We start from the raw sequence: 24,797 nt of genomic DNA, 5'->3' as shown, positions 1-24,797 counted from the left end.
GGCTACCTGCAGTACTTCCTGGGCGTCTGCGGGCACTGATGGTGAGATATTGGTCTTCTTGTGGTGTTGTATACTGTGTACGTCTCGTACTGAAGCACCTGGACACGTTTCCTGTCTGCTGGAATCGTTGCCACAATCTTGAAATCACACTTTGTGGCACACGGAGGGGGACCGTGCTACCACCTGCTGTGTTTGACCATCCTCCGGTCGCCCTAGTATTCTACCCCTCACAACATCATCAATATGATCAATATGAGTTCTTTGAGTCATTTTCAACACACAGTCACCATTAGCACATCTGAAAACGTCTGCACACTTACTCGCAGCACCGTACTCTGACATGCACCAGCACACCTCTGCGTATGTGGACTGCTGCTAGCGCTACCCTGCGACGACCGCAGATCAAATGCACCGCATGGTCTTACCTCGAGGTGATTTATACGCGCAAACCGTCCATCAGAGCGCTGCTCCACCACGTGTCAGCATTATCTTTAATTTATGAGCATGAGTGTATTTCGTTCCAAAGCCGCCAGACAACCTATTAAGCAGTTGGTCGTAATGTTTTAGCTCGTCAATGCATGCTTGTTACAAAACTTTCAGATTCACTTTATTTCACCGACTAAGTGCTACTTCACAGGAATCTATATAGCAGTGACCACACACTGAGTTCAAAAGTTCTGTATACGAAAAACTGCGTGCATCTTGACGAACTAATAACTTATTCGTGAAGCAGTGTTTATCTGAAGATTGTTCTAACAACGGTTGGAACTTTGGCTTTGTACGGAGAGTCGCTCGATCTACTCTGTTAAACTCGCGAGTAAGCATTCTAATTTCTGATTATTCAAAGTGCGCCCGGAAACAAAGTTTTGCGTTTTATTAAACTCCTGCGCTCTCGTATCTCTCCCCCTTTGGCCGGTTGCCACAAAGCCGACAATAAATTACCTCTAAGTGAGGGAGGAGGTACGCTGATTTTATCTTCCCGTGGACTTTGTTGTCCTGCTCTTTCTCGGAATTTATGACGTCGAGTTTGTGGTGCTCTGTGGTCCTCAGCCGGATTTATGAGAAGTTACGCATGAGTGGCTCTGCATAGTCCACGCTTTTAATTTTAGTTCCCGTGCTTCCACTCACGTCGCCGGCAACATATTGTCGTTCCTCGTAATGTACTTCGCTGAAGGGACGTAGTACCTCGATCTCAGGTTTATTTTATGAAGGCAGTTGGTCTGCGTCATGTGGGTGAGCCGTATTCCAGGAAACTGAAATTGAGTTTCATGTTTACAATGAATGTAATGGTTCCCGAGACGTTATTCAAGCCAACAAAGGACATTTCCGGATTTTCTCCTCATAGAAAACTCAGCTGGAAGCGGTAGCGTTCTGCGCTGATGCTGGTGTCTGTTACAGGCAGTATAGTTCTGAGTGGCGGTTTTAGTTTTGACATTGTGAAATCTCTGTGAAATCTATTCGTACAGTTTTGACAAGGTGCGAACTGCAGCCACTAACAACAAAAAGTACAAAATACTCTGAATTGGCAGCTATGCTGCAGAATTGAGAAAGCGACACGAACAAAAAGAAGAAAAATAAAGGGAAACTCGCTGATGATGATGAAACATCACTAAAACCTTTATTAATATTTACTGAAAAAGAAAGAGATTGTATTTTACTGAAAGCAGAAATTTTGCACCAAACTTGTTGAAAAAGTAAACACAGAAACGTATCGTTATCTTGAAGGAGGGCTGCTTCACAAAGTGCACAAAATATTGCGAACAATAATTATAATTAGTCATTAACACATTAAGTGCCTGGCAGAGAATTCATCGATCCACCGTCCCAACAATTTTCTATAATTTCACTCCCGAACAGTCGGCAGAAAAAACGGACACTTGTATCCTTCTGTGGCAGCTCTGATTTTCCTTGTTTTACTATGATGCTCGTTTATCCCCGTTCACGTCGGCGTCAACGAAATATTTTCGCTATTTGGAGGGGAAAGTTGGCGACTGAAATTTCGTGAGAAGTTTCCGCAGTAAAGAAAAACACCTATGTTTTAACGATGTCCACCCCAAATCCTGTATCATTTCACTGACGCTCTGTCCCCTGTTTCGCCAAGTAATCCGTTAATCCCATCTAGTAAGGGTCGCTCTTCGCCCAGTGCTACTCAAAAAGAGGACAAGCGTGGTGTAGGCTGTCTCTTTAAAAAACCAATTGAGTCTTCTATGTCTTCTGCCAGAGTATTTGCGTCGCCTTCCCAGTTACATTTTCAATGTGTTCTTTTCAATCTAAGTTTTTCGTAGGTGTTCAGTTGAATTTACGGTCCTTATATTTAACAGATTTATTATGTAACCGAAGTAATCTGCCAGGAAGTTTAATATTAGAGCACATTCCACTTCAGAGTAAAAATTTTATTCTGGAAACATCCCCCAGGCTGTGGCCAAGCCATGTCTCCGCAATATCGTTTCTTCCAGGAGTGCTAGTTCTGCACTTCTGTGAAGTTTGGAAGGTAGGAGACGAGAGACTGGCAGAAGTGAAGCTGTGATGACGCGCTGAGCGTCGTGCTTGGATAGCCCAATTGGTAGAGCTCTTGCCCGCAAAAGCCAAAGGTCCCGAGTTCCAATCTCGGTGCGGCACATAGTTTTAATCTGCCACGAAGTTTCATACCAGCGCACACTCCGCTGTAGAGTGAAAATTTCATTCTGGATCACATTCACATGCTGAACACAAAACTGCATGCAACGCATAAGATACAATCGTTGCATGAGACATTCTATAAAAGGTTTGTTTAAACTGCGTTTTCAAATGGAAGTTCATCTTGGATTTTAAAAAAATCTTACGGCTAGAGCCACTGATAGTTACACTACAGGCCATTAAAATTGCTACACCAAGAAGAAATGCTGATGATAAACGGGTATTCATTGTACAAATATATTATACTAGATTTGACATGTGATTACATTTTCACGTAATTTAGGTGCATATATCCTGAGAAATCAGTACCCATAACAACCACCTCTAGCCGTAACAATGGCCTTGATATGCCTGGACATTGAGTCAAACAGAGCTTTGATGGCGTGTACATGTAGGGTTCGCAGGGATCGAATGAAGGGTACAGCCACGGGTCGCAACTCATCTGAAATGTGACGTCCGCTGTCCATAGTGCCGTCAATGCGAACAAGAGGTGACCGAGACGTGTAACCAATGGCACACCATACCATCACTTCGGGTGATACGCCAGTATGGCGATGACGAATACACGCTTCCAATGCGCGTTCACCGCGATGTCGCCAAACACGGATGCCACCATCATGATGCTGTAAACACAACCTGGATCCATCCGAAAAAATTACGTCTGACCATTCGTGCACCCACTTTCGTCCTTGAGTAGACCATCGCAAGAGCTCCTGTCTGTGATGCAGAGTCAAGGGTAACCGCAGCCATGGTCTCCGAGCTGACAGTCCATGCTGCTGCAAACGTCGTTGATCAGTTCGTGCGGATGGTTGTTGCATTGCAAACGTCACCATCTGTTGATGCAGGGATCGAGACGTGGCTGCAGGATCCGTTACAGCCATGCGGATAAGCTGCCTGTCATCTCGACTGCTAGTGATACGAGGCCGTTGGGATCCAGCATGGCGTTCCGTATTACCCTCCTGAACCCACTAATTCCATATTCTGCTAACAGTCATTGGATCTCGACCAATGGGAACAGCAATGTCACGATACGATAAACCGCAATCGCGATAGGCTACAATCCGACCTTTATCAAAGCCGGAAACGTGATGGTACGCATTTCTCCTCCTTACACGAGGCATCACAACAACGTTTCACCAGGCAACGCTGGTCAACTGCTGTTTGTGTATGAAAAATCAGATGGAAACTTTCCTGATGCCAGCAGGTTGTAGGTATCGACACCGGCGCCAACCTTGTGTAAATGCTCTGAAAAGCTAATCATTTCCATATCACAGCATCTTCTTCCTGTGGGTTAAATTTGACATCTGTAGCATGTCATCTTCGTGGTGTAGCAATTTTAATGCTGTACTTATGAACGAATCCCTTAGCCGAGCAGTTACGCTTGACGTAACAAAAAATTTCAGGAATTTATCCTTCCCACCCTGAAATGTTTGTTGACATCGTTTTCGTTCCCTAACTGATGACAGACGGTTTTGTGAGAAGTTTCTTATAAATAAAATATTATCAATCAGCGTTCCCGAGCCCGTTTTTCATCGCGGTTATCGTAATAAAAGGGGAAATAGAAAAAACCGAAGAGATAAAGCCACTAAAAGGCCGCCGAAGAAAGAGAGAAACACTCAGAGCCTCTCTGAAGGAGATCAAGGAAAAGAGCCTGAATGCATGACTTGTGGAGAATTGAAGAAGACTGGATTCAGTTATGTGAATCCACAGACTGGCCCGTGAAAGCTATGTGTTCAGAAAATTATTGTTATTGTGGTATCCGTGAAACTGAGAAACAACTGAAATACCAGTGAACATTGTGCCTGGTCCTTTTGTGTTGCCAAAAATCTAAAGCCACAGCTATTTTCAATATAATTCGTTAAAAAAATTTGATATAATTACTAATTTTTTAATAAATATGAGTTCCTTGAGTGATGTTAAGATTAATATGGAGGCAGAAAATTTTTTGATTTATTTTTATTTGCAATTCATTTACATGTCCGTGGCTACCAGGCTTTCCTCTGCACGAAAGGTAATTAATAGCTCGTAAACTAGAGCTGCTAAAATGAAATGGGTCCAAATATGCCCATAATAAAGTCAAACATTCCAGGCACCACGGAAATAATTTCTATTTTTTCGTCATTGGCGGGAGTAATACATATGTACTCTTGTTATACAGCCAGGCCAACAGCACAGACTCTGAAATATTTTCGTAATATGATCAGACATATAATTGTAGCCGGCCATTGTGACCGAGCGGTTCTAGGCGCTTCAGTCTGGAACCGCACTGCTGCTACGGTCGCAGGTTCGAATCCTGCCTCGGGCATGGATGTGTGTGATGTCGTTAGGTTAGTTAGGTTTAGGTAGTTCTAAGTCTAGGGGCTGATGACCTCAGATGTTAAGTCCTATAGTGTTTAGAGCCATTTTTTATAATTATATTCACTGACGGAAAAAGAGATGGCAGTACCATAAAATAAATAATTCAGAGAAATGATATTTCAGGAATACATTTGTCTGGGGATCATATTACTGCGATTAACGTTGCAGGACCACAGTGCGAGATAAGCCATTGAAAATGTGAAATGCTGGTGTATTAACAACCTGCGTAACCGCCAAAATGTTGAATACAAGGGTGCAAACGAGGATGCCAAGTAATGTAAAGGTGCCGGAGTTGGGTTTTGGGATGGAGTTCCGTGCCATTTCAGATGGTCGGTCAATACAGGACGTTTAATGCTGTTTGTGGATAATCTTGGAATTGTAGTCGAATAGTGTCCCACATGTGCTCTATTGGAGACAGATCTGGCCAAGGAACATGTCGACACTCTGAAGAACAAGCTGGATTACAACAGCGGTGTATGGACGAGCGTCATCCTTTTGGAAAACACCCCGTAGAATGCTGTTCATGAATGGCAGCACAACAGGTCGAACCACCAGACTGACGTAAAAATTTGCAGTCAAGATGCATGGGGTAGCCACGAGAGTGGACATGTTGTAATACGAAATCACACCCCATGCCGTAACACCATGTGTAGGTTGTAATGGGTCTTGAATTACGTAACAATTGCGACACCTCACCTCAGCCTCTCGATACCAGCAGTATTGTACTGTGCTTCTGTAAAGTAGTTAACATATTTCTGTGACAACATTCAGATTAGATTTCATTAATGTAGAGGGACTTCGATGCATCGATATGTTTATATTGCAATGATATTATTCTTATGTGTATTCTTTCTTTTGCCACTATGACCTTTGACGTATTTGTAACTCTGGTTTTTGGGCGCGTAAGCGGTTATTGGAGAGTCAAGTCTTGATCGTCATGTTGGGAAGACGCAAATTGCTGTCGGTTTATAAAATGTGAACTTTAACAGTGAGGATGATATTTTCAAGCATGTTTTATAATGTGATGTTTTGTGTGTTACGTGATACTGCAACAAAAGTCATAAAAAAGAAGTGTAACTTAAATTCGGAGTGCTGATTACCTTTTTACATCACCATTGTGCTAACTTTCAAATGTTTAATCTTGAAGAATTGTCTGTGAAACACATCTATAAAACTTTTGAATGTCTCAGAATAACACCTAGGTCTCTTTTCATCCGAGCTTGGAATCATCACTACCTAGATTTTCGACGATAGAGCCATGAATTCACAACGAGACCAGCGTGGGAAACACGAAAAGATGAGTGCCTAGTTTATACATTATTTCATGGAATGACTTTATTAACTGTGCTCTAATAACACCTGCCACATGATATAACTTTGTTGTTGCCCGAAAATGCAGTATTTAGCAGCGTGAGCAACACCACAATCGTTATTAATTTTTGACCTTTGTTGTGGTAGGGTTGTTAGAAGGTTCAGTGTGCAAAGTAAGCAGACAGGTTGGTTGGAGAGCCTCAAATGTCCTCCTAACCAGCACACGCCCATTACTGGTACCGATCCAGAACCAGCTTTCATCAGAAAACATAACAGACCTCCACCCTGCCCTCCAATGAACTCTCGCTTGATACCACTTACGTCGCAAATGGCGCTGATTTTGGATTAATAGAACGCACGGTACAAGGCGTCTGGATCGCAGCTGTCCCAGAAGTAACTGATTTGGAAAAGTTTGTTGCGTGCTGCTCAAACTGCTGCTGCAATTGCTGTACGATGCGAGAGAGCCATACGCCGAACACCACGGTCTTCCTTATCGGTAGTGCCACGTGGCTGTCAGGAGTCGGGTCATCTTGGGACCGCACATTTTCGTCACTGCCGCTGCCAAGAATTTCTGCAATAACGCAGAAGGAACATCCAGATCCTATCTCAACTCTTATGCAACTGGCGGGAAATTTGAATATTCATCGTCCTTCAGGTGGAGAAACACGCCTATAAACTTTCGTTTACGTCGGGCAGCTTCTCCTTCATGTTGCAATTTCTTATGTCCGTGTACGAGGGCTGTTCAAAAAGTAACGTGACTTTTCAAATTGCGCGGGCAACGTACGTTGGACTATCGCTCCTCTTGTTGGTATGTTGGTACACATGTCTCGAACATATCTTCACAGTTTCAAGTGTACAGCATGCTTCGTTTGTTTTTAACACATAGAATGTTTAGATGTGTTTTTGTGTCCTTGGGGATTTTCGATTATTATAAAAAGTGTAGCGAAGTATTTACATCACATTTTGAGCGAAAAATGGAATGAAGTGCTCTAAAACATTTTAAGTGTTGACAGTGGCATACGGTGATTCTGCCCTAAGTAAAAAAAAAAAAAAATGGTTTACAAGTGGTACAACTCTGCCAAGACGGCCGAGAAGGTGCCAATGACGAACCTCGCTCTGGAGGCCCCACCGCATCAACAACAGATGATAACGTCGAACCTGTGAAGAAACCTGTTTTGGAAAATCTTCTAATTACCGTAAGAGAAGTTTCTGAGGATCTTGTCATATCGGTCGGTTCGAGTCATGCAATGTTTTCAGATGTTTTGGGCATGTGCCAGCGAAGTTTGTACCAAAACTTCTCAAATTTTGATGATTGCCTCTCAGGAGTTCTCGAATGACGTCAGTGATGATCCTGATTTGCTCAAACGGCTCATAACTGGTGAAGAAACAGGGGTTGACGGTTGCGGTGTCGGTGGTTAGAACACTGGACTCGCATTCGGAAGAACGACGGTTCAATCCCGCATCTGGTCATCCTGATTTAGGTTTTCCGTGATTTCCCTAAATCGCTCCACGCAAATGCCGGGATTGTTCCTTTGACAGGGCACGGCCGACATCCTTCCTCCCCTAATCCGATGAGACCGATGACCTCGCTGTCTGGTCTCCTCCCCCAAACAACCCAACCCGGTTGTGAGTCGAAACTAAAGTACAATCGTCCCAGAAGAAGCATCCCGGAGAGCCAAGACCGATACAAGCACGCCAAGTTCGATCAAATCTCAAAGTTTTACTCACTGTTTTATTTCACTTACCGTGGCATAGTGCGTCATAAATTTCTGCCTAAAGGCAGTACGGTCAATAAGAAGCATTACCTTAAGGTTGTACGCCGTTGGCTACAAGCAATATGCCAAAAACGTACGGAATTGTGAAAAAACAGTTCAGGGCTCTAGCAACACGCCAATGCACCTGCTCATTCATCATTGCTTGTGAGAGACATTTTGGCTAAAAACATGTCAATCATGCCTCAGCCACCATATTCAACGGATTTGCCCCCTGCGGCTTTCTCCTGTTCTCAAAACTGAAGAGACCTATGAAAGTGGAAGGTTTTCAGCGATCGAGGGAACAAAAACTGCATCGCTGGAAGAACTCAAGACAGTACGAAAAATGGTTATGAAAAGTTCTTCGAGGATTGGATGAATCGTTGGAACAAGTGTATTGTATCTGAGAGGTTTACTTTGAAAAGGTCAACGTGAATAATGATGAATGAATAAATATTTTTCCATAAAAATTAAAGTCACCTTACTTTCTGAACACACCTCATTTATTATATGGACGCGGATCTGAAATAGTTTCGGTAATTCTGTGTATGATCTTGTACAACTGCTACAGGATACTAGGGCCTAACAATTACAGTAATTGTATTTAGAACCAAAGAGTTTTAAGATATACCGAAGTGTCTTCGTTATGGAGAGAGTATTAATTGGCGCACGCTCCAGCTGTCGTCTTAAGTGAAAATACACGTCCTGTGTGGAAACAGAGTTGAGTGTGGCTGAAGCCGGATGGATGACTGTCTGTGGCAGATCTGATGAGAGTACAACGCTGATGTAGGCACAAGGGTTTTGAACACTCCAATCAAAGAATATTGTTGATCATGGGTCTCCTCAGCAGCCCACACGAGCGTGACCCCTCTTTGACGCGATGACATAGTTAATTATGATTACAGTGGATACGGTACCAACAAGACTGGAAACTGGTTCAATGGAAACGTGTCAGTATGTTGGCTGAATCCCATTTCTTGTTGTACCAGGTCGACGGTCATCCAGCTGAAAAGCTACTCGAGTAAAGTACATTAATAAACTGTATTTTAGTAATCTTTACAGCCTCAGGAAGTTGAATAGGCCCACGTAGTTTATTTGTAATGCATCGGCGCAATGTTCGGGCACATGGTTCACGTGTTAGGACCATCGAGCGCAAGAAACCAATAACCACGTTCGTTTCTTATTGAGTAGACGGTTTACGTCACTAGCAGCATTGTCATGAGTGAAGCTGCTTTGCTGTAATTACCTTTCTTACTTATTTTAATCCCAAAAGCGCTTATTAACTTAAAATTATGCTTAGGAAGGTGATTCACGGTAACGTCAACTTAATAAGGTTGACAAGGGTGAAGCTCGATTTAGTAAGCGATATTGATGACTTTTTTAATATCCACCCTTAAGATTATATTATGTATATTTCCTAAGTAATAGACTAACACCCAAACGACACCTTTGCCGAGTGTGAGGGTGCCTGGTGAAGCTCTTAAAACAACAATTTTCAAACTAGAACTAAGTTTAAAAAAACTGTTTCAAAACGGATAATAAGGTCTAACGTGGTATGTAGCTATAATTTTACAAAAAAATATTTATTAAATGGCTGTAATTTGAAATAAAAGTCAGATTTTTCGAAGAAAAGTTTCTAAAAAACGCGCATCAAAAATCGAAATTAAAATGCATCCCAAAAACCGAAAGTATTACAGCAGAAAAGCGTCCACTCACAAGTTATAAAAAGGTATGATGTAAATGCATGTAGATCTCATGAGTTAGATCTCCCGCCAACTTGAAAAATTTTGCTTTGAAAAAGCAAGCGTTTAAAATTTCAAACAGGTTCTTTTTTTCAGTACTGAAACTGAATAAACCTATGACCAGATATACCAGCACCGTATACGTGGCATTAGTTTCACCGATGTCAAAACGTTCTCATTTTGAAGAAGTTATATCGATTAACTGGCTTCCACTACCAATCGAATCTTGTTGAGAGTAGCATGATACATGGCGTCTGTGATACTGTTCAAAAAGACCCCTCCTCCCGTGGTGACTGATATAACATTATAACTGTTACATTCGAGCGCTCGGATCCGGCAGATCCTTATTCATAAAATAGCGGTTTTAACATATATTAACATTTATGGCACACTTTATGTGAACCAATCTTAAAAATGTACTCTCTAAGGAACGTTTAACCCAATAAAGAAGCTTAGGCTAAAAAAATTTTACCCTGGTCTACGCTCTTAAATTACTGTGACATTGAACTCGCTCCATTCTCCTGGAAGCCTTAGATGATATAAACGTTGATGTTGCCAGGACTTTATCTCTCCTAAGCGAGAATACACTATCACACACTCACATACCGGACCGTTTCATTGACCAAGGAGTCAGAGCGACAAAATTAGCACGGATGCGTTCGGTGCCCGTATTACATCACAAAAGGAAACAGTAGCGCGCAACGATGGCTGCGTAATTTTGCGAAACAACTACTGTGCGTGCGAATAAAAACAATTTGCATCCAATAAATCGGGTGCGCCCGCTTCCCAATTTCCCGTGCGCTGAGATAACACTGCGGAAGCGGCAGCTATCTGCGGCGACACACAAGCGTGCGATCGCATTTCCGTTCGCATTCCCGGAACCGTAATTTCCTACCACTGCACGAGTGCCAAACAAAGGAATCTGTAAATATAGAAATAACGCATTATCTCTTGGCAAAAATTACTACTGAATCAATGGAAAGTCAAGCGTGTGACTCTCCGACATTTGAAGTGTGTGAGATACATTCGAAGACTGTTAACATGAGGATGAACATGTGACTTGGAGACAGCTGACAGAAAGGAATTCAATATGCAACTCAGCTTCAGCTTAAATACACATCCAACTTAATTTTTATGTTCTAAACAAGTTATATTTCGCTAACTACTGTTAACTGAAGTTCATAAACACTGAGAGACCAACGTATCACTCACGTCACACCGTTAGCAACACTGACTGTACTTAATGCCAAAAACTAAAAAAATCCCCCATACAGGCCACGAAGGCCCAATGGTACCGACCGTCTGCCGTGTCATCCTCAGACCAAAGGCGTCACTGGATGCGGATATGGAGGGGCATGTTGTCAGCACACCGCTCTCACGGCCATATATCAGCTTCCGGGACTAGACTACTTTATGCAGTGTGTCTATTTTTGTATCTGTATTGGACATCGATTTGAGTCAATAGAACGAACTTCATCGGAACTAAATACAGAAAATAGGGCGTAGCTTCTTGTTGTGGACTGACAAATTCCGTTTTGTGTTCTGACAGGCGCACGTTGTATGCTCCCTACATAGGGTGCCTGTGTAAAATTCTGTGGTTTTGGGTAAGAAGTTGTAAAAGTGACATCGGCGAAATCAGCTGAACGTGTAGGTCAAATGACAGTGATCCTAAGATAGCCAAGGTGGAAAATGGCAATTTATTTTAATACATTTGTGGCACCCGAATGAAGAAACTCATTGACACTTACGTTGTTACATGAACGTGAAGAAACGCCACACTAAGATACTCCGCTTCAATATCACGAAGAATAAAAGCATGCCCATGGAGGCTACAAATCATACTGGTGTTGACGATGGACATCTACAGTAGTAAGGGGTTAACCTGCTCCGCAGCGCACGATCCCAGTTGTCGATTGCCTGTATAAATACTTCTAGGGGCGACACAACTTTGCTTTTGAATACTGATGCAACTCACGAGGAGAGGGTCTCCAGAATGAGTCGTGCTTGGGTAGCTCAGTTGGTAGAGCACTGGCCCACGAAAGGCAAAGGTTCCAAGTTCCAGTCTCGGTGTGGCACACAGTTTTAATCTGCCAGGAAGTTTCAGGAGAGAGTCTGTTTTACAGTGTCTGTATACTTCGATGCAATGTTCCTTCTGACATTGATGCCCGAAGGAGGAGACAATGCTGATGATTGGCAGCCGTGTTGAATTGTAAAATGTATTTGCCATTTGGGAATATTAATGTACAACGGGTATACGTACAAGTTTCTAGTAACATATGAAAATTTGTGGATCAGGGTTGGGTTGATTTGGGGGAGAAGGCCAAACTGCGAGTTCATCGGTCTCATCGGATTCAGGTAGGATTAGGAAGGAAATCGGTAGTGCCCTTTCACAGGAACTATCCCGGAATTTGCCTGAAGCGATTTAGGGAAATCACGCAAAACCTAAATCAAGATGGCCGGACGCGGGGTTGAACCGTCGTCCTTCCGAATACGAGTCCAATGTTCTAAACATTGCGCCACCGCGCTCGGTTGTGGATAAGGATTCGAACCAGGATTTCGCACTTTATGCGAGCGGTACCTTAACAGCCAAGGCCTTCCGAGCACCCTTCCAGGATCAACCCAAACTTTCATAAATACTACATTCTCTACGTCCCATAGTGCTCGCATACAAGTCGTGTCATTCGCGCACAGGGAGGGACATCCTATTGCTCGTGAGACGGTCTTGCTTTGGCGGGAAACACAGGATTCCAGTGTCCGTATTTTACTGTGTATAGTTCGATGCAATATTCTTTCGGACACACATGCACTCATTTCATAATTCATATCATTACTGCCTTAATTTAAAAACTTAAAAGCTATCGCAATCAACTCGTTCTGATGTAGCATCTTAGGTTAAAGGTTTAACACAACAGGACAAGTATTACAAGACCGCATAACCAATGTCACGAATTATCCAGATTACATTCGCTCAGTATCTCAGTTTGAGAGCACTTAGCACCTTCCAACACAATATCAAACCTTTAAGAAACTTTTCGTCATATCCACAAAATACGATAAGGGAAAAAATTATAGCTTACTACCTTCTCACTGTTCCTCCAGAACTTCAGCATCAGGCATGAGGTTCTAGTTTATTACTTCTTTGCTACTAGCTACATATTTTGCAGATTAGTATCCACACATATCACTGAATGTGGCTGGATTGAAGAGTTTTTAGCGAACAGAACACTGCATGTTGTTATCAATGGAGAGACGTCTACAGACGTTAAAGTAACCTCTGGAGTGCCATAAGGGAGTGTTATGGGACCATTGCTTTTCACAATATATGTAAATGACCTAGTAGATAGCGTCGGAAGTTCCATGCGGCTTTTCGCGGATGATGCTGTAGTATACAGAGAAGTTGCTGCATTAGAAATTTGTAGCAAAATGCCGGAAGATCTGCAGCGGATAGGCACTTGGTGTAGGGAGTGGCAGCTGACCCTTAACATAGACAAATGTAATGTATTGCGAATACATAGAAAGAAGGATCGTTTGTTGTATGATTATATGATAGCGGAACAAACACTGGTAGCAGTTACTTGTGTTAAATATCTGGGAGTATGCGTGCAGAACGATTTGAAATGGAATGATCATATAAAATTAATTGTTGGTAAGACGGGTACCAGGTTGAGATTCATTGGGAGAGTCCTTAGAAAATGTAGTCCATCAACAAAGGAGGTGTCTTACAAAACACTCGTTCGACCTATACTTGAGTATTGCTCATCAGTGTGGGATCCGTAACAGATCGGGTTGACGGAGGAGATAGAAAAGATCCAAAGAAGAGCGGCGCGTTTCGTGACAGGGTTATTTGGTAACCGTGACAGAGTTACGGAGATGTATAGCAAACTCAAGTAGCAGACTCTGCAAGAGAGGCGCTGCCAGGTTTCGAGAGGGTGCGTTTCTGGATGAGGTATCGAATATACTGCTTCCCCCTACTTATACGTCCCGAGGAGATCACGAATGTATAATTAGAGAGATTCGAGCGCGCACGGAGGCTTTCAGACAGTCGTTCTTCCCGCGAACCATACGCGACAGGAACAGAAAAGGGCGGTAATGACAGTGGCACGTAAAGTGCCCTCCGCCACACACCGTTGGATGGCTTGCGGAGTATGAATGTAGATGTAGATGTAGAATGTACCTACAAAATTTCGTCATTGTATGACGAATAGTTCAGGAGATGTGACGTCATAAACATTGAGAATACGATCGTACGGGTTACCAGAACAGCTGTGTCACTGGGTCGAGGAATTTGTAGCAAAGAGACCACAACATACCCTTCTCAACGAAGAGAAGTATTCAGACGTAAAAGTAATTTTGGGCGTACCCCGACGGAGTGTTCTAAGACAATTACTTCTCAGAGTATACACTCTAAGACAAAAAAAGCTTAAGACAGCTTTTTCAAGGGATAGAGCTTCACAAACTGAGCAAGTCAATAACTCGTTCACCCATATCTGGCTTTTATGCAGGCAGTCATTCGGCTTAGCGTTGATTGACAGATCTACTGGATGACCTTCTGAGAGATATCGTGCCAAATTCCATCTAACTGGCATATTGGGACGGCAAAATCCCGACCTGGTTGGGGGGTTCTGTCTGTAATACTCCAAACGTTCTCAATTGGAAAGAGATCCCTTAACAGTGCTTGCAAACGTAGAGTTTTGCAAGTACGAAGACAGCCACCAGAAACTCTCGCTGTGTGCGGGCGGGCATTATCTTGCTGAAATGTAAGCCCAAGGGGGCTCATCATGAGGGACAACAAAATGGGCCATAGAGTACCGTCGACGTACCGGTCTGCTGTATGTGGACCGCGGGTGACAACCAAAGGTTTCTTGCAATGAAACGAAGCGGCACACTGGCACCCTGGTAGCGGGTCTCATGGTGGGCAACAGTCGATTTACCGCTGTCCAGGGCGTCTGCATACACTCCTTTGGTCTGGAATCTCATTGAATGGTGTAGAACCGTCTCAAGTGATCAGTCTGAGTTCGACCTGAGCCCCGATGACCAGTGAAGACGTGTCTGGAGACACCCCAGACAGCAGGGACTACCATATGGCTCTGAGCACTATGGGACTTAACTGCTGAGGTCATCAGTCCCCTAGAACTTAGAACTGCTTAAGCCTAACCAACCGAAGGACAGCACACACATCCATGCCAGAGGCAGGATTCGAACGTGCGACCATAGCGGTCGCGCGGTACCAGGCTATAGCGCCTAGAACCGCTCGGCTAGTCCGGCCGGCAACCTGAGTGTCGCCCGACAGCTATCCCTAAATGTGGAACACGAGGCAAAATGTAGTTTAATGCGGATGGGAGGGAAGATCAAACCTGTAATGTTCGGATACAGCATTACTAGTATCCTGCTTGACATAACCAAGTCTCAGAGAGAGTCCCTTTAGTCAGCCATAGTGCCAGTAGTGTCGGTGTCGTCCTAACCGCCGTTTGCTTCACGTCTGCTCAGCAGCGAGCTACCTTAATTTAAGTATTAACTGTATTTTTCTTACTTGTCACTTCTTCTTCTGCGTGTTTTTGCTTTTAGGAAGCTTTAATTGTCGAGTGCTATTAATAGTGTCCCATAGATTTCGTGTTGGTTTTGAATACAGTCAGAGAGTCCCTTCAGTCAACCATAGTGCCAGTAGTGCTAGTGTTTGTTTTCAATACAGTCCAGAGACAGGTAGTGCTATTTTCATTGTTTTCTACAGGAAGTGGCTAGCAACCACGGTTTAGTCAATAAACAGCCGCCTTTAGTGAATTTGCAGTCTGGTTAAAAGTTGATTAACTCTCATCAGTAAATTGATTCCTTAGGGTGGATAGGATGTGTGACTGCTGTGTACGGACGCAGGAGGAGCTGGTCACTGTTCGCGAACAGCTGAACGTGTTGATGGCCGCGGTCAGCCGTCTTCAGGCTGCTGCCTCGGAGTGTAGCGGCATTGAGGAGTCTGGTGCGTCGCGAGGTACACCCCAGGTGTTACATGCTTCACCCACTGTCCCTGCTGTCGAGACATCTTCGCGGGTACCGGGCGCGGTTGGGCCACCCTCTCCCCAAGGGGTGTTGCGGGTTCAGCGGCGTTCGCGGCGCACGAGGCGGAGGGTAAATGTGGAGGCTGGCCGTGTGGCATCGCCCGCTCTGCCTGTGAGTGGACATGTGGCTGCTCCTTCAACAAGGTCAGAGCACGCACACGGGGGGAGGGGTTTATTAGTTATTCGGAGCGGGTGATGGAGCCCCTTAGGGAAATAGCGGAAAGGTCGGGTAAGAAGGCCAGTGTTCACTCTGTCTGCTTGCCGGGGGGGTCTCATCCGAAATGTGGAGGGGGCCCTACCGGCGGCAATAGAGAGCACTGGGTGCACCCGAGTGCAAATTGTTGCTCATGTCAGCACCAACGACTCCTGCTGTCTGGGTTCAGAGGTCATCCTCAGTTCGTACAGGCGGTTGGAGGAATTGGTGAAGGCGGAAAGCCTCGCTCACGGGGTGGAATCAGAGCTACCTATTTGTAGTATCGTTCCCAGAACCGATCGCGGTCCTCTGGTTTGGAGCCGAGTGGAAGGCTTAAACCAGAGGCTCAGACGATTCTGCGGAGATCTGGAGGCAAACTTCTCAACCTCCGCTATCGGGTGGAGAAATGTAGGGTCCCCCTGAATAGGTCAGGCGTGCACTACACGCCGGAAGCGGCTACGAGGGTAGCGGAGTACGTGTGGGGTGCACATGGTTTTTTTTTAGGTTAGAAAATTCCCTCCATCGGCCCGACAAGACGCCTCCTGAGACGCGGCAAGGCAGGAGTAGGCAAAATGCAACAGAGAATAACAATATTAATGTGCTAACAGTAAACTGCAGGAGCGTCTATAGAAAGGTCCCAGAACTGCTCTCATTAATAAACGATCACAACGCCCATATAGTACTAGGGACAGAAAGTTGGCTGAAAGCAGACGTAAACAGTAATGAAGTCCTAAACACAGATAGGAATGTATACCGCAGAGACAGGCTGGACAGTGAGGGCGGAGGCGTGTTTATAGCGATAAGAAGTGCAATAGTATCGAAGGAAATTGACGGCGATCCGAAATATGAAATGATTTGGGTGAAGGTCACGATTATAGCAACCTCAGGCATGGTAATTGGATGTCTCTATAGACCCCCTGGCTCAGCAGCTGTTGTGGCTGAGCACCTGAAGGATAATTTGGAAAATATTTCGAGTAGATTTCCCCACCATGTTATAGTTCTGGTAGGAGATTTTAATTTGCCGGATATAGACTGGGAGACTCAAACGTTCATAACGGGTGGCAAGGACAAAGAATTCAGTGAAATATTTTTAAGTGCTTTATCTTAAAACTACCTTGTGCAGTTAAACAGAGAACCGAGTCGTGGCAATAACATATTAGACCTTCTGGTGACAAACAGACCCGAACTATTTGAATCAGTTAATGCAGAACAGGGAATCAGCGATCATAAAGCGGTTACGGCATCGATGATTTCAACCGTAAATAGAAATATTAAAAAGGGTAGGAAGATTTTTCTGTTTATCAGAAGTGACAAAAAGCAGATTTAAGAATACCTGACGGCTCAACACAAAACCTTGTCTCAAGTACTGATAGTGTTGAGGATCAGTGGACAAAGTTCAAAAAGATCGTACAATATGCATTTAGATGAGTATGTGCCAAGCAAGATCGTAAGAGATGGAAAAGAGCCACCGTGGTACAACAACAGAGTTAGAAAACTGCTGCGGAAGCAAAGAGAACTTCATAGCAAACATAAAAATAGCCAAAGCCTTGCAGACAAACAAAAATTACGCGAAGCGAAATGTAGTGTGAGGAGGGCTATGCGAGAGGCGTTCAATGAATTCGAAAGTAAAGTTCTATGTACTGACTTGGCAGAAAATCCTAAGAAATTTTGGTCTTATGTCAAAGCGGTAGGTGGATCAAAACAAAATGCCCAGACACTCTGTGACTAAAATGATACTGAAACAAAGGATGACAGACTAAAGGCCGAAATACTAAATGTCTTTTTCCAAAGTTGTTTCACAGAGGAAGACTGCACTGTAGTTCCTTCTCTAGATTGTAGCACAGATGACCAAATGGTAGATATCGAAATAGAGAGATAGAGAAACAATTAAAATCGCTCAAAGAGGAAAGGCCGCTGGACCTGATAGGATACCAGTTGGATATTACACATAGTACGAGAAGGTTTACCGTAGGTCTCTAGAAGAGCGTAATGTTCCAAAGGATTGGAGGAGAAGGAGGAAATTAGTGTTTAACGTCCCGTCGACAACGAGGTCCTTAGGGACGGAGCGCGAGATCGGGTGAGGGAAGGATGGGGAAGGAAATCGGCCGTGCCCTTTCAAAGGAATCATCCGGCATTTGCCTGAAGCGATTTAGGGAAATCACGGGAAACCTAACTCAGGATTGCCGGAGACGGGATTGAACCTTCGTCCTCCCGAATGCGAGTCCAGTGTGCTAACCACTGCGCCACCTCGCTCGGTCAAAGGATTGGAAAAGGACACAGGTCAACTTCGTTTTCAAGAAGGGACGTCGAAAAGATGTGCAGAATTATAGACCTATATCTCTAACGTCGATCAGTTGTAGAATTTTGGAACACGTATTATATTCGAGTATAATGACTTTTCTGTAGACTAGAAATCTACTCTGTAGGAATCAGCATGGGTTTCGAAAAAGACGGTCATATGAAACCCAGCTCGCGCTATTCGTCCACGAGACTCAGATGGCCATAGACACGGGTTCACAGGTAGATGCCGTGACTTCCGCAGGGCGTTCGATACAGTTCCCCAAGGTCGTTTAATGAACAAAGTAGGAGCATATGCACTATCAGACCAATTGTGTGATTGGATTGAGGAGTTCCTAGGTAACAGAACGCAGCAAGTCATTCTCAATGGAGAGAAGTCTTCCAAAGCAAGGGTGATTTCAGGTGTGTCGCAGGAGAGTGTCATAGGACCGTTGCTATTCACACTAAACATAAATGACGTTGTCGATGACATCGGAAACTCACTGAGGCTTTTTGCAGATGATGCTGTGGTGTATCGAGAGGCTGTAACAATGGAAAATTGTACTGAAATGCAGGAGGATCTGCAGCGAATTGATGCATGGTGCAGGGAATGGCAATTGAATCTCAATGTAGCCAAGTGTAATGTGCTGCGAATACATAGAAAAATAGATCCCTTATCATTTAGCTACAAAATAGCAGGTCAGCAACTGGAAGCAGTTAATTCCATAAATTATCTGAGAATACGCATTAGGAGTGATTTAAAATGGAATGATCATATAAAGTAGATCGTCGGTAAAGCAGATGCCAGACTGAGATTCATTGGAAGAATCCTAAGGAAATGCAGTCCGAAAACAAAGGAAGTAGGATACAGTACGCTTGTTCGCTCCCTGCTTGAATACTGCTCATCAGTGTGGCATCCGTATCAGATAGGGTTGATAGAAGAGATAGAGAAGATCCAACAGAGAGCAGCGCGCTTCGTTACAGGATCATTTAGTAATCGCGAAAGCGTTACGTAGATGATAGATAAACTCCAGTGGACGACTCTGCAGGAGAGACACTCAGTAGCTCGGTACGGGCTCTTGTTAAAGTTTCGAGAACATACCTTCACCGAAGAGTCAAGCAGTATATTGCTCCCTTCTAAGTATATCTCGCGAAGAGACCATGAGGATAAAATCAGAGAGATTAGACACTGAACGAGGTTGTGAGAACCGTGGCAGGAAAGGCGAATTGTCGACTTCGGTTTATTAGGAGAAATGTAGAAAATAATGTTTGAAATGTAAAGGAGACCACATAGAAGACGGTGGTACCACCTACAGGATGCGGCGCTTCAATCCGGATGCTTTTCAATTTGAATTTCCCGTCATATCGGAGTTGCCGAAGGTCGCTGAGTCGTGGTGGCCCCGGCTTATGCGTTAGTTTACTGTTTCTCTGTGTTTGGTTTGCTGCGGCTATTGCGGTTATGCCGTGGTTCTTCCTCTTTCTACGCATGGCAGCACCAGTGTTTATCGATATTCAAACCTAGTACTGTCTTTGGTCTGGTACTGATAGCTTCCGGCTAGCCGGTGTGCGGCAGTCGGTCGGTTGGTGTGGATCAGTTAGGAAATCTCCTCACGGCGCAGTGGGCTGGGCTCCCTGGCCGTCTCTACGGAGTGTCGGAATGTGTGGGAGGTGTTCCGATTGCTACGAGGTTCGTGGCTCACCCACCCAGGACATCAAACTTGAGTGGTGATTTAAATACCGGAGCTAGTCTGTCCACATTGTGCCGCTGGTTTTCATGGTTGGTTATTGGGGGTATTCCCGTGAGCAACAGCGAGTGTTCGAGTTGGTTAAGGTTTGGCCACCATCCGGTGGAGTTAAACTGTATTTTGGTTATTTGAAGTCCAAGTGCACCAGCGGAATTTTCTGTCTTGTGGCCATCAGCGTTCCGGTTACCTGCCATGGCCGCTGACGTAAAATTCAGGCAGTGTCCTTTCCTTACCGTGTTGTCGCTGTCCAACACGTGTGTGTAGTTTTGACAGCTTATGCATACCTGGTTGTGAGTAGCTACGCCTTTTACGTTTTGGCATTGGAGTTCCTTGGGTTGGGTTATTTTGGGGAAGAGACCAAACCGCGAGGTCATCGGTCTCATTGGATTTAGTGAAGGAAGGGGAAGGCGGACGTGCCTTTTCAAAGGAACCCTCCCGGCATTTGCCTGGAGCGATTTATGAAAAATTACGGAAAATCTAAATCAGGATCGCCGGACGCGGGATTGAACCGTCGTCCTCCTGAATGCGAGTCCATTGTGCTAACCACTGCGCCACCTCGCTCGGTATTGGAGTTCATTGTGTACTGGTTGGGTGGAAAGAAAGTCATCTTGTCAGTGAGTCCGTTGACTGTCTCTTGGTTGGGTTGCCTGCGGATCGGATATAGCTGGGCGGACTACCTGTCTCCCCTGAGCGAACGTTAATATTTCAAGTGCAGACCGACCCCCGGAAACTTCTGAGCGCCGCTGGCTGTACTGCTTTTGCTTATTGGTGTTTGATTGTGTATTTTAATGGCTCCTAGCCGATGGTCTGAATCTATATGCTTTTAGTTGAGTTTCAAATAATGGGCCTTCAGCGGCTTGAAAGTTGAAAGTTCCTTACTTGTGAAGTCTTTGATTTTTTGGGCCTTCTGCCTCATTTAAAATATTTTTTGGATAAAGCTTTGGGGCTTCTGCGTTTGGCAAATTCATGGCAGTTGTGTTTTTCAATAATTGGCCTTCAGACGTCTTAAAACTTAAGGTTTAACAAGTAAAGAATTTAAGTTTTAAGACGTGTTTTTCAATAATTGGCCTTCAGACGTCTTAAAACTTAAGATTTATCAAGTAAAGAATTTAAGTTCTTTGGGAATTCAGCCTCATTTAAAAAAAATATACGAATAAAGCTTGGGCTTCCTGCCTCGTAAAATGTTATTGTAGTTGAGTGTTGAATCATGGGGCTTCAGCCGTTTTAAAATAAAATTCCTTATTGTTAAGTCTTAGATTGTTTGGGCCCTTAGCCTCCTTTTTAAAAAATTATTTAAGGGTAAAGCTTTCGGAGTTCCGTCTTTGAAAACATATTGTATTTGTGTTTTTAAATCATGGTCCTTCAGCCGTTTTAAAATTAAAATTCCTCACTTGTCAAGTCATATTGTTTGGGCCTTCAGCCTCATTTGAAATGTTATTTAAGGATAAAACTTTGCGCTTTCTGCCTTTTGAAAATTTATTGTACTTGTGTTTTAAATCAAGGGCCTTCAGCCATTTTAAAAATTAAAGAAGTTGTGCCCTTAAGCGATAAGATTGTGTGACATGTTCAGTCTATAGTTAAGCTTGGAAATTTGCGGTGTAATGTTTGGGCAACTAAATAAAGTTATATGTGTTCGAGTGTAACTGACAGAAGCCCCTTTCCTCAATTCCAACTACCTGTTCTGTCCTGCGGATTTAAACAGGCGTTTCAGTCTCGATTGGCGTTCTTCAAGCCATAGACACCAAGTAAACAGTCAGAGACACAAAGTGGTCGAGTTGTTGCGTACAAGTGCGGAGTACAACCGAGGAGCCGCAATTATGGAAAGTCTTCGCGCAGGGCGTCCGCCCACTGGAAGAGTTCGATTCTTCGTGATTCCGAGATCAACTGTCTACGATATTGTGACCAAGTATAATGCTTCGGAGAGGTCTGCGGAAGGTTCTGCTAATCCGGCGAGGAAACCGCATTCAAGGAAACGCGTGTCACGAACTGCGGCAGTCATCGAAAAGGTTCAGGCACGGATATCGGAGGACCCGGGGAAATCGCTGGGGAAGAATCAGTATTGAATGTTAGCGAGCAAACAATGCTTCAGATGGCAGAGGAGGACCAGTCGAAAGAGTTACCAATAAGACGAGACACCCTAATGTAGCATCTCTGCTCACCGGTATATAGGCAGCATCCTCGAATTAGGACAGCGCTGTTTTAAAGAGTGCTGGCGATCGCTTCAGGACAAGATTGGAGGCGATCATTGCGACTGAAGGGGGCTATGTCGAGCAATTTTACTCTTGAAAGATACCACTAAGTATATGCAAAAGTGTATTTTTTTTAATAAAATTGCTTTTAAAAAAAGTTTTATTTGTCTGTATTTAAGGGCTATACCCTGCGCTCTTGAGTACTGCTCGAGTGTTTGGGTCGGCCTGAAGGAAGACATCAGAGTAATTCAGAGGCCGGCCGCTAGATTTGCTTCCGGTAGTTTCGAACAACACGTGTTACGGAGATGAGAATCCCTGAAGGTAAGGCGACGATCTTTTACAGAAACAATAATGAGAAGATTCAGAAGATCGGTATCTGAAGCTGACTGCCGAACGAGTCTACTACCGCCAACATACGTGACGGGTGAGAACCACGAAGATAAGATACGAAAAATTAGGGCTCATACGGATGCATACCAACAGTCGTTATTCCCTCGCTTCGTTTTCGAGTGGAGGTACAGGGTACAGTGGAGGTACAGGTTATCCTCCGCCATACACCGTACGATGGCTTGCAGAGTAGCTATGTAGATGTAGATACGGCCCGACAATCAGGAGTGGTGGTATGTTTGCCTTTTCATTTCGTAGAGGGGTCCCTTAGGGTGTCATCCGCATCACTCATGAGCATAGCATTATGTTGACGATATTCTAAGTTCTGTTTCGTTGCCCTTCACCTCAAGCAATCCTGGGTTCTTATTTAAGTAAAATAACGCCCGCCCACACACGACGAGAGTTTCTACTGCTTGTCTTCGTCTTTGCTAAGCGCTGCCTTGTCCAGCAAGGTCGCTGGATGTCTCCTCAATTGAGAAAATTTGAAGTACTATAGGCAGGGTCCTCCGACTGTCTCAGGATTTTAAAAGTGCAGCACGCCAATTGGACAGAATTTGGCACGACCTCCCTCAGGAAGACTTCCCACAGCTCTACAAATCAATGCCAAGCCAGATAACTGCTTGAAGAAGTACCACATTTGGACCAAGGCGTTATTGACTCGCTCTGTTTGTGAAGCACTTTCGCGTGAATAAGTCGTCCACTTTTCCTGAAGCTGTAATTTGTTTTTGCATGTAGACGTACATCAGGTACACCAATTTCCTTTCTATTCCTCTAATTGCTTTGTGGTAATTCGTTGTTCTCTGACTTATATGTAAATGACCTATTAGATACAATTAGAAGATCCACGAGTCTTTACGTGTATGATGCTGTTCTAAACAGAGACGTTGCAAAACTAGAAAACTGCAGCGAAACACAGTACGACCTGTAGAACACCGACGCTTGGGGTAGGGAGTGGCAACTGACCCTCAACATAAGCAAATGTAGCGTAATTCGTATATCTAAACACCCAATACCGTGTAAATATACAGACTCAGAACAGTCCCTGAAAGCTGTTACTTTCATAAAATATCTAATAATACGCATAGGGAGCGATTTAAAGGCGATCACACAGAAGTAATCGCACATGAGGCAGATGCCAGGTTGACATTTACTGGAAGACTTCTCACTAAAAGAAGTGAGTCAACAAAGGAAGTAGCGTACACACAACTCGTTCGACCAATACTCAAATAATGCCCGTCAGAATAGGATCAGTACTAGACAGAAATTATAAAGGAAAGAAAATGATCAATGACTCCTGTGTCGGAGGTTGCAACAGAGGCGCTCGGCATCACCGCAAGATTTACTGTTAAAGTTCTGAGAGCGTACGTTCCTACAGAGGTCAACCAATAGCTTCCACCTACGTATATTTGACGAAAAGACCACAACGATAAAATTAGGAAGACTGGAGTCTACGCATATTTCCTGCAATCTTACAGCCTACGTACCACTAGCAAATGGAACATCTCTACAAAGGTAGATAAATATTGGACTGGTGCTTCAAGGTGCCACACTGTCGGTTTACGTTAGCGTATTAATTAACATAAAGTTGAACATTCATCATTTTGGGTTCCCTGTGATCGTACGACCTGCCTCAGTGGCATTTCATCACATATTGTCAGGTAAACAGTGTCTCGATCTCATATGACGTGTCTGACCAAAAGTAACAGTCCCATATCGTAATCACAGATCCATAAAACATAAAGTTGAACATTCATCATTTTGGGTTCCCTGTGACCGTACGACCTGCCTCAGTGGCATTTCATCACATATTGTCAGGTAAACAGTGTTTCGATCTCATATGACGTGGCTGACCAAAAGTAACAGTCCCATATCGTAATCACAGCTCCATAAAACATAAAGTTGAACATTCATCATTTTGGGTTCCCTGTGATCGTACGACCTGCCTCAGTGGCATTTCATCACATATTGTCAGGTAAACAGTGTCTCGATCTCATATGACGTGTCTGACCAAAAGTAACAGTCCCATATCGTAATCACAGCTCCATAAAACATAAAGTTGAACATTCATCATTTAGGGTTCCCTGTGACCGTACGACCTGCCTCAGTGGCATTTCATCACAT

The sequence above is a fragment of the Schistocerca gregaria genome, chromosome 8 (genome assembly GCF_023897955.1).
Source record: "Schistocerca gregaria isolate iqSchGreg1 chromosome 8, iqSchGreg1.2, whole genome shotgun sequence".
NCBI lineage: Eukaryota > Metazoa > Arthropoda > Insecta > Orthoptera > Acrididae > Schistocerca > Schistocerca gregaria.
Note: the sequence above shows the minus strand (reverse complement) of the source record.